The sequence below is a fragment of the Oryzias latipes genome, chromosome 13, assembly GCF_053564925.1.
Source record: "Oryzias latipes strain Hd-rR chromosome 13, Olatipes_Hd-rR_3.1".
NCBI lineage: Eukaryota > Metazoa > Chordata > Actinopteri > Beloniformes > Adrianichthyidae > Oryzias > Oryzias latipes.
Genome location: NC_136249.1, coordinates 17,899,087 through 17,909,391, shown reverse-complemented (window position 1 = coordinate 17,909,391; position 10,305 = coordinate 17,899,087). Strand labels below are relative to the sequence as shown.

Sequence of the window (10,305 nt, the reverse complement as noted above, 5' to 3'; positions counted from 1 at the left end):
CTGACTGATAAGTAAATCTTTCTGCATCTTACCCCCCCCCCCCTCCATCGTGGTCTCTTATTCCAGCAAAGTCAGTCACTGAGCCTTCAGGGCACTAAAATCCCTGACTCCGTCACCCTTTCACCTCTGGGTCCCTTGGGACCTGCACATTCAGCTGGACAGCCTGAGTCAGAGGCAAAGATGGCATTCAACTGACTCTCTTTGCTTTGGCCATCAATGATTAGGGAGGCCTCCTTATTCTCAGGGAAAGTCATCATTTGAGCCCAGAGCCAAGTCTTATTCCGCTTGGATTGACTGATGAATAACAGATCAATGGAAACAGTTTGATCAATCCTGGCTGAAGCAGCAGCAGCAGCAGGTCACATTTATTTCACAATTCTCCCTGATATCATAATAAATCAAACTTTTTACCATCTGGATGATTTTTTACCTCCATTCTTGGAGAAACTCCATATCAGCTGCTGTAAAGGGAAGTCTGTAGATGACGGTTTGAGCTGCAGTTTTGACAAATAAATAATTATCACAGTAAGGAGGACTGGGGGACTGTAAAATTTATGGGGGCTGGTAAAAAGGTGTGAAATATCACTGTGGCCACACGTCAGCAGCCTGTTCATTTGGTTAAGTGAGCAGTTGACGGTAAGTTAGAGGGGGGTGAGTTTTGCCCGTTTACCCATCTTTTGCATATTTCTCTGATTAAGTTGTCCCATCCTGCCACACAGAGCTCACAAACTCCAAGAGCATTAATACTCTTCCTGTACTACAGGAAAAGGCCTGATAGAATTTGTATTGCTTCTGTGAGTTCATATTTAGGTCTTGATGCAGTGAGACAGCTTGGTTGGGGATGTTGCTATCTTCACATCCTCTCCTCTGCAGGCAGACTCCATGCACTAGCATGTAAATGCAATTTTCCAAATAACTGAGGTAACCTTTAACACTGACATAATCATGTTCCGCCTGTCGCATTTGTACAATTTGCTGCCGGTAATTGCATATTTAAATTCTGCATACGTCCAAATTCATAAACCTCAGATCCAGAGATGTTTAATGCAAGCTCATGTTTCAGGAGGAATAAAGAGATACAGCGATCTGAAGAATTTTTCTCTCGGAAGGATAAACACACCAATCCTCTCTCCTGTGGGTTTCTTCCAAAGAGAATAACTTCAATCTTTTATTCATGCTGTCTAATGTATCCTTTTAATCTGGTTGGGAACCCAGGGGGGTACTAATCCAAGAGTGCCAGCCGCCTGGTGTGCGCTGTACACCAGTCTGAGTACATGAGCCTTCATTGTGGTCCCAATCAATCACACACTCATTACACCAGCACTAAAAAGGCCAAGGCATGCCAGCAATCATGCCCAGGGCCCCAGCTGGCAGCTGTCATAGATATGGTTTCTACCCGGAGAACTGGAATGTGGGCTTGAAAACCACTTTGCCAACAAGGCTATCGCCTGTGTGTCAGTATGTCTGAGCCTGCCAATGCTGTATTGTCAGACTGAAGCGCTGCAGCGGGATGATGCTGAACAGAGCTTTCCGGCTGGAAGAGCCCTTTGGGAAAACCAGAGGTGGCTCCAGACATTCGTTACTCATTCTCCTGTTCCAGCAGTGCTCATGCATGAAAGGGAGAAATGTACAATGGAATAACAAGCAACGTTTGGTGGATACTGAGTTTTTAACACCAAGGTGATGACTTTTTTATATCCACAAGTTTGAATTTACATGAACATGACTACGAGGCTCCTTGTAGAGTCCAAAGGATTTCGGGGGGTTAAAAACAGGAAAAATCTGTACAACACGCCTGTGTCTCACCTACTTCACCCTTAACCATGTGGACACCCCAGAGGTTTTTTTCTCCTTTTTTCTGGAATTCATTTTTTTAGGAGTTTTTTCTTTCCGCGAAGGAGGGTCTAAGGGCAGGGATGCCCAGTTTATTTTAGTCTGTTTAGTCAAGTCACTTTAGAATTTTCCTACTGACCTTTATGTATTCATGATCCTTGTGATTTTACGTTTACTTCACAATTACCAGTACAAAGCCCATTGAGACGACTGTTTTTGTTATTTTGGGCTATATAAATAAGATTTAATTTAATTTAATTGTATCACTTACCTTTGCGTGTCATTTAAGTGTTCACTGCAACCTATTGCTTGCAGCATGCACATAGAAAAAAATATGCCTGATCGTTCTATTTAGGTTCGCTGAGTGTTGCATGACCTGTAAGGCCAGTTGGGACTAAGGCTTAAAGCTTAAACATGAAATGATGAGTACCATGTTCATCCAGGACCAGTGTTGCTTGGAGATCCTATTGATGAGGATGATGGATCATGGAGGGGATGCTGACACTCAACAGGTTCAATTCCACTCAGATGGGTCGTGTCTGAATGAGTCAAACCATGATCCTTATCAGAAAGTTTCAATTTTTTCTGCTTCTGATTCGAGACAAAGTAATTTTTAAGTTTTCCAAGAGAGGATTGTTCCAGTGAAGCTGAATGAGTCTTTATGTTCTACTAAACACTGTGTGTGCAACATGTTTTTTTTACATAAATATAGTTGACACAAAGGTGGAAAATGTAATAAATCAGAAAAAAATGTTCATTTAAATTAGGATTTGCGTCTTGGTGGCTTTTATTGCTGTGGGCTAAGTGGCAAATTGTGATGATAGTGGTTTAAAGAAACCAGGAAAGAATCCAACAGAGCATTTAGGAGGTTAAGATCAATGCACAACACCAAGCAGGACTGACAAAATTTCACTTTAAAACCATAACAGCTTGAATCAATACATGAAATCCATTAAGACGATTACTTTTAATGCTTTTCGTGATTAGACAGTTGAACTTCTTCCCCTTCAAGCTTCCAATCATAGAAAATGAGTTCATTTTGAATCAAACTTGCAGCTTATTGCTCACTTGGTTCTCTTCTCTGGTGGCTTGTCACCACCTGGAGGCTCTCACGGTCATCTCAGCCACAGATGAGACCTTCGCACAAAAGGGACAAGAGGATTCCTGTAACTCTGTGTTTTAACTCTTACTTTTTCTGTTGCTGAAGATCATGAGGGTGGAGTAATGATGTCATTCTTTCTTTAAATATTGCATCAAAGCAATGAAATCAGGAATCTCTTTCTCATCATTTTTTTTCTGACGAAAGTTGGGTCATTGAAGTACAGCTCTTTCTCTACTGCTCCTCATCCTCTGTTTCAGAAGCTCCTTCCGTTTTTCTCTTGGCTCTGGCGCTGAGGGTAACAAATGGCAGTCAGCCCCTTTTCCCAGTGTTTGTGTTTCTGTGGCGAGCTACCTCATCCGGTAAAAATGGGAAGGTGATGCATCTGGAGGGATGAAACATTTATCGGCAGGCGATTTTTCATTACAGCAACAGGAGGGTTTCCATCAATATTTCAGCAGGTCTGCCTGCCAACAGTGAGTTAGTGTGAGAAGCGGCGCTACAATTCCTGCACATTTCCATAGAACTGTTTTACAAACACAATTCCTAGTGTTTTACATAATGATAACAGCTGTATATTATATGTTAAGATTTTGCTGACTGCATGACTTTAGTCTATATCTTAAATCAAACTGACTATGACAAGCGTGCATTTTAGAATTTCATTAGCCTGGTGGTTTGCTTCTCAAATATGTCCGTTTTGCTTGTGGACGTCAGCCGTTAGCTCCTCGCCTCGCAGCTTCTTCAGCCGTCACACTTCTTCTGAGTTGGCAGCGCTGGTTTTAGTCTTTCACATCAAATATTTATGGAGAGTGGGAGAAGAGAGGCAGGTTGTCTTCGTGCTTTTCTCTCCACCAACCATCTGACTTCCATCCCTTCATCTCCAGATGCCCCTTTAATCTCCTGCTCCTCTCCTCCTCATGTCACCTTCTTTTGTGGTCTTCAGCTGGATGTGACCCTCCGTCCTTTTACTGTTGCTAAAGCTTAATGTTTCCTCAAGTTTTAAACTGGGGAACGTCTTATTACTAAATCCTATCATTTACTTTCAGCCAGCTCTGAAAAGTTGGTGTGAATAAATGTTAAACTTTGTTAAAAGTGAAGATGGATCAAAACCATTTCACGTTAAAGCTTCTTGTGAACACACAGGAAACTCAAGGAAGATCTTTAGGACATACAGCAAGAAAATAAAAGTCTAAATGAGTCAAAGACAAACTTGACTTTAACTACTATATTATTAATACATTTCACTTAATGTATGATCTTAAACTTAATATGTAAGGTCTTGAACTGAACCATGATTATAAACGCATCTAAAAGCAGAACATTTGTGTGAGGTGAGTGGAAACATGAAACTTAACATAAACAATGTTTTTGTGGAAAATCTGCAGAAAAACATAAAAATACAGCAGGTTTTCCCACAGCAGATCTGAGTTATTTGAGATCAAACAGTGTAACCAGACTCAGACCTTTATTTAAGTCACCCCTGAGGATGAAGATGAGGCATGCAGATCTTCTCAAAAACAGCAGAGCTTTAACATGAACACCACGAAGTGTGGCGAGGTTCATCCTGTGACTGAGGAGAAATGAATGGCAGACCTTCAGGAAAGTCTTCTTTTGCCACTTCCTCACTTGACTCTGCTGAAATATTCTACAGAATCAGTGCTGTGCGTTTCCCTCCCACCTGTTGTGTTACCTGCATGTTGAGCGAGGCCCATACGTGGCACACATATGCTCCCCCAGCTTTAGAGAACATGCTAACATATGGACCCGGGGAGCTGAGGCACAGTGCCGTGGAGCAGCAGAGGCTGAAGAAGTGACAGAAAATGACGAGGTGTGAGGGGGAAACACACTGAAAGGGGGGGGGGGGGGGAGTAAGTACATACAGAGGTGATGAGGGGGGCATATGAATATTTGAACTTGTTTGGGGGGCCAGTCTCAGAAGATCTTCTGACAAGTGCTGCTGTAAAAACATTGACTTTCGAAATGATGTGATGTCAGGAAAAAGGTAAAGAAGGAAAAGAGAAAACAGGATTCTCCTGCCTCCTCATCCTCCCGTCACATAAAGTGGGTCAGCATCACAGCGACGCGCTGGAGGGAAGACTGAGCAGCAGAGAGGAGGATGCAGCAGAGGAGAGAAAAAAGGAGCAACTGTTTCAAAGAAACACGTCACATCTGGAAGAGCAAAGGAGGAATTATGGAGAAGCGGAGTGATCTCGCTGCTCATTTTGATTCTCCAGAGTTCTTTTTATAAAGTGTTTGAAATGATGAAGAGGCTGTGATGAGGCACTGAGGAAGAGTAAGAGAGAAGGAGCCATACGAAACCAGCCACAGAAGTTCTGTTTTTATTTGATGACTTAATATTCATTTGGGCTTAATTCATCTAGAAAATTTAGGATGCTAATGTGTCTGTTGAAAATGTTTGACGGAATCGGCAGAAGGCGAATCCACAGATAAGTCAGACAAACATCTGAATGTTTGTGTCAGTTTGCTCCGTATTGATTTTCCATATCAAACACTGATGTGGATTTTAGCAGAGCCGGCTTCTGCCCCTGGAAGATGTTCTGCTGCCTTCCTCTCTGTTTGCCACCAACCCCCTCACCCGTTCCCTGTTCTGATCGTGTTTGCTGAAACAAATCAGGTCCATGTCAGACTGTGTGTGTGTGTGTGTGTTGGTGGGGGGGGCTCATGCCTTCCCAATTCACCTCAGTGTGAAAGAGTCTGGACTTTTCCTTCTTTCCACTTTACCTGCTGCTTTGTAGTTTGTGGTTCTTGCTTTGACGTCCTCGCCAGCGTCTCCAGAGCTCCTCCTCAACATCAAACGGCTGGCAGAGGCTTTAGCAGCCAGCTGGGGCAGATGGCTGCCCTCAGACGGGCCATTCTAATGAGGAGCAGATAGGGCATTAGGAGTCTGGGCAGGGCAGCAGCACCCAGGGGACTTCAGATGAACACCCAGCTCTACCTGACAGCAAGAGGAGCGGAGGTGTGAATCATGCATGCAGCAAGGAAAGACAGGAGAGTAGGAAAACCATTTTTCAGGTCTTTCCATCCTGGACTTCTCGCAGGTCCAGACATTCACATTCAAGCTTCAGCTGAAAAAAGCATCAAACTGCCCCATTTTCATGTTGCAGTGCTGGGAAAAAAGAGGATTCTCTCACTCTTGGGGGCGAGGGGTGTGTGGAACGGGGGTTAATGGGTTCACAAACCCAAAACATCCACAGACTTACACTGCCATCTAGTGGATCATCAAGAAAGAGCATGTCTGTTCTGTGAACATGTGTACAGTGAAAGCAGGGAAACATCACTGATATAAACTTTTAGTACATGACCAGCAAAAAATAAATAAATAAATAAATAAACAGCACAAAAATATAGTAAAAATAGTCTTTTAACACAAATTTGAATAAAAATGGAATTCAGATGAATTAGCTAATTTAATTACCCAAATCTGATTTAAATTATCACAGCTGTCCCTTTATTATTGCAGGTGGATGGCTCAGTTGACTGCATCACAGGCACATGGGAAAACGACTCATTTCCCATGAGATTGATCCAGTGTGGGTCCTTAGGAAAGACACTTCACGCTACTGCCTACCTATGGGTAGTCTGGGTCTCCCCGACACAGCCCAGATAAAATACAGGGTTGTGTCAGGAAGGGCATCTGGTGTAAAAACCTCTGCCAAATCCCCTGTGGGAATAACTAACAAACGTGGGAAAACACGGTTCTTTGAGAGGCTACAAGCATAAATGTATTCACAGTAAATGGTTTTTATAAACTTCAAAACCTTCATTTTTCCTTTACTTTATTCTGTAAAATGCTCACTGATCTGCAGCTGTCCCAAAACTCAGTGATGATAGTCTGGACTGCCTGTCTGGATCTAATCACCAAACACTTGATCCTTCATAACCAAGGATTCTTGGAGGTTCTTTGTGTCCTTTAAAGTCAAACTTTGTAAGGGATCTTGATCCACTTTTTATCTCTGGTCAGAATCACTCAGGGCACTAGGTGGCGCTATTATACTTAGCAAATCTACCTTCACCCTTAGCCACACACAAGTGGTTGTTTCCAACTCTAGTCTCAAGAGTGTTCACAGAGTGAGTGAAATACCTCTATAAATCAACAGTTTCCTCATTTTTGTCTTTGTTCCCTGTTGGATTGAATAATAACTACATATTTAATGTAGTTATTATTTACATGAGCTTGATGTCTATATGTTTTTTTTAATCGCATAAACTATTGAAAAGAGATGTTACATAGCAGTTAATAGTTGACTGTAAAATCTTTACTCAGTTACTGAATTTCAGTTTATGGTTCTGCCTGAAGCGTCTTTTCCAAAACCCAGACGAGTCTCTGGTTTGTTTTCTGCACTTCACAGAGTTCATCGAAGAACAATGACGTTGATAGATAACAGAAAAGGGGAAAAAACATGCTAAATGCTGCTGGATATGTCAAAACAATGTTACGAGCTGCTGAAGAGAGTCCTAATGGAGCTGAAAGTAGTCCATTTATTTAAAGATGGTCCGTTCAAGTCAAATATTTCCTGTTTACTCATCAGTTGAAATCTTTTTCTGCTCAGAATTCCCTGAAGGACAACAGTCAGACTGGACTTTACCATTTCACTGCCGTGTCAGAAACAGACAGGATCTTAAAATACTGATTTCAGAACGTGGTGTTTTACACAAATCTGAGTCAAGTGTTGCTTAAATATTTAAAACAAACCAAAAAATTATTGAAGTTTTAATTTTGTATTAATGTTCATTAAATCCCAGAACAGCAGTCAGTCTGGATCAATCTAAAGATGGAGAAAGGAAAATGTTGAAGAGAGATAGAAAGGGAGAAAATGTGATTCAAAAATGTTTTGTAGTTTTGGAGTTGTTGTTTTTTTAATTAACAGTAATTGTAATCATTTAAATTATATATTTTTTTCTTTCTGACTTTTCCTTTATGTTTCTCTTGAAATTACATCCTTTTAAGATCCTTTTATTCTGTTGATTTCCATTCTTTGTCATCCACTTCATGAACTTACAGGCTGAGTGTCTGTGCAGCACAGCTCACAGTATCAATGTCTGTGTATCACATTGATATGTCTTTTATGTCCTGTCATACTCGCTGTAACAGATGTTCTGGGACCATAGTTACAAATTTCGTTTCATCTCTGTGGTGAAATGACAACAAAAGATCCCTGAATCCTTAAACTTCTGTCTTTAAAGAAACTTTAGAAAAGTAGACTTTACATTTTATTAGGAAGGATTTGACTGATTTATTTGTGTCGACACAAATAGATGTGAAAGAGTCTCATTGTCATCTAATGCTGTCTGTAACTAAAGACAAGACGTCTAAATGAAGTAAGCCGATGGTGAAAAAAAGTTTATTTAGTCGATCCTGAGTGTTGCAGAAGTGGTTTTTACACAAACTTAAGTTCAGTTTTTATGCAAAATATACCCAGATAATGCAATTATAATGAAACACATCTGATATGAAATACAGTAACTAGTCCTTCTAAACGAATGAGAAAGTTTGTTTTTACTGATGGAAGAGTTCAGCAACATTTATGAATAAACAACAATTTAACATTTTTCATTTATTTATTTTTTAAGTTTCAGTTGGTGGCAAACCACTAAAGTTCTCCGATTCCATGAGCAACGCACTTTCCACTCAATTCAAGTCATTTTTGGCCCAAAGTTGTGTTTGTTCTGGCTTCACTATGAGCTGAAATCAGTCCCCGTCTGTCCGTTGGGTCGGCCGTACAGAGGAGATGGTCTGGAAGGAACCAGGAAGTTCACGCTCATTTCTGAGGCCTCACTGGAGCTACAGGCCTCATTTGGCCCTTTTTACAGCTCAACGTTTCAGTCTGTTAGTCCTCAGTTGGGGGATTTTATCTGGCATTTATTATGAGCAACCAACCTCTATAATGTTACATGCATGGCAGGTAAATCATAGAAAAGGTACGGTTAGAGTAACTTAAAAGTCACATTAGGTTTAATAAACCTATTAAACCTTTGAAAAAGAATTAATCCGCCATTATTTGCTGCTGTTTAGTAAAAGTTCCTGTAGAATAATGTCCAAAAAGTTTATTCATGGATGGCATCGCTTTTATTTTTAAACAACAGTTTCTAAAAACCAAAACAAATGAAGGGTTCACATTTTTTCCAGGTTTTTTAGATCCTTATCATCCGTCGGAGCTGACGTTAAAACATTTCACTTCTTCCCCTGTTTTGAATTTCATCAAGTGGAAAAAGTCACATTTGTTTGAGACAAAGCTTTTATCAAGAGTCATTACAGGTCAACCCGCACTGTCCACAGAAAGAATGCTAAGGGAGGCTTTTATTTTGAAGGAAATCATTGTTTTACCTATGACGGCAAATGTAAGAGTTGTTTTCCATTTGAGATCAAAATATTTTCTGTAAATTCTTAGGCTTTTTCCCCCATTTCACACTGATGGAAACATTTTATTTATCAAGATGTTGATTTGTTGATTTTGAAAATTAAAAAATATTAAGAATTTAACATGTTTTTGTTTGGACTGATTTAATCAATTATGTTTTTGATACAGTCGATTTTTTTATTTGTCACTTTTGAGGCTGAACTTTGCTGTAAATCTTCTCCTGCAACCCTTCTCATGTTTTCACTGAGTCAAATGTGGAAAAAGAAGTTCGAATTTGCCAATTTTCCCTTAGTGGATATAGGAGCTGGTTGTTTTCCTCCTGTCTGTGGATGTGTGTGGAGCCAAGGGCCCATCTGGCTCCTGTGAGGGCCGCAGCTTCACGGTGCCTCAGCCTGATTCATGAGCGATGGACAGCTTCAGCTGCTATCCCGTTTCTGCAGCAGAAAAACACGGCATACCTCCCAACTCTCCGCTCTCCCACAGCCTGCTAAGCTTTGCAGAGACACAATATTTCACTGTGAAGGTATAGACCTCGGTGAAACATTTCCATCTGTCTCTGTCCATCTGTGCTGCTTGTCCTTTCTCCGTGTTGATCTTTGTGTTCTTTCTTTAGGGGAAATATTCACTTTAATCCTCTGCGTCGTCATTAAATGATGTGTGCACGGACTCCACAGGCTGCTTGTTTTCGTCTTTCTCCTTTATTTAACTGCCACCCGTTTTCCACGGCTCCGTTTGCTTTCCTTGTCTTTTCTGCTTTCACACTCGTCAGTTCATCAACCGCAGAGCTGCCGGTTTGTCCCGAGACTGCAGGCCAAACCGCACGGCCTGACTCTGAAAAAATGTGCAGTGTGGACCTGCATGCAGCAGTCTCAGGTATGAGCTTGCAGGAGCTCCACCTGTCAATCAAAAACCCATTACACACAGCCGAGTGAAAGCATGAATTATGAAATGATATTGATGGTTGCTTTTCCTCCTTTCAAGGAACTACGG

At 41.1% G+C, this 10,305-nt stretch overlaps 1 long non-coding RNA gene across 1 annotated transcript; it reads right to left on the bottom strand.

The window, feature by feature from the left end:
- Window positions 1-2,781: 2,781 nt before the first annotated feature.
- Window positions 2,782-6,284, bottom strand: LOC110016227 (uncharacterized). The gene is made up of 3 exons (XR_002291538.2): window positions 5,892-6,284; window positions 5,678-5,810; window positions 2,782-2,970 (listed from the first exon to the last, which is right to left on the bottom strand). It is a non-coding gene; the product is annotated as an uncharacterized LOC110016227 (long non-coding RNA).
- Between the last annotated feature and the right edge of the window lie 4,021 nt (window positions 6,285-10,305).